Raw genomic sequence first — 914 nt, 5'->3', positions numbered from 1 at the left:
TGTCTGTGTGTGCTCTACAAAGATCATTCACAGGCTTGGAGCTGAATCGATTAGGTGGGATTTTCCAGCCCTCGGCCTTCAGGTGCTACGCACCCTGATGTCAATTTAATATCTGATATGTCATATTAAGCGGATTTTTAGAACAGGGAGTTGGCAATAGGGCCTGCTCCATCCGCTCCATTCATCGACCCAGTATTGCATTGCCTCTAGAAGTGTGCACTTTATTTGTTGTATTGCAATAAAAGCTTACCACTCCAACTTTTTGCCTTTTCTCCATCATAATTTGACAGTAAAGCGGGAGTTTTTCACTCTTTGATATGTGGTTCAAAGCCCCTTTGGTTTAAAGTTCAAGATTTTCAAGCAGAGTTTGTGTACAGACAAACCAGCTGAAGAATGCCCAATCTTCTGATCTCAGAAGCTAAGAAGGCTTGGGCCTGGTTAGTACTTGGATGGGAGACTACCTGGGAATACCAGGTGCTGTAAGCTTTAACTATTGAAAAACTTTAAAATGAAAGTATTTACATGGCTTTGTTAGCTTTTTTTTGCCTTTTCCTCCATCATAATTTGACAGTAAAGCGGGAGTTTTCACTCTTTGATATGTGTTCAAGCCCCTTTGGTTTAAAGTTCAAGATTTTCAAGCAGAGTTTGTGTACAGACAAACCAGCTGAAGAATGCCCAATCTTGTCTGATCTCAGAAGCTAAGAAGGCTTGGGCCTGGTTAGTACTTGGATGGGAGACTACCTGGGAATACCAGGTGCTGTAAGCTTTAACTATTGAAAAACTTTTAAAATGAAAGTATTTACATGGCTTTGTTAGCTTTTTTTGCCTTTTCTCTATTATAATTTGACAGTAAAGCGGAGTTTTCACTCTTTGATATGTGTTCAAGCCCCTTTGGTTTAAAGTTAAAGATTTTC

The 914-nt window shown here is 39.7% G+C and overlaps 1 pseudogene; it reads left to right on the top strand.

Annotated features, from left to right (window-relative positions):
* Positions 1 to 647: 647 nt before the first annotated feature.
* Positions 648 to 766, top strand: LOC114780114 (uncharacterized; annotated as a pseudogene).
* Positions 767 to 914: the final 148 nt, after the last annotated feature.

This window comes from Denticeps clupeoides, unplaced genomic scaffold, assembly GCF_900700375.1.
Source record: "Denticeps clupeoides unplaced genomic scaffold, fDenClu1.1, whole genome shotgun sequence".
In the NCBI taxonomy this organism is placed as follows: Eukaryota; Metazoa; Chordata; class Actinopteri; order Clupeiformes; family Denticipitidae; genus Denticeps; species Denticeps clupeoides.
The sequence above is the reverse complement of the archived record's forward strand: the minus strand, read 5'-3'. Positions and strand labels throughout refer to the sequence as shown.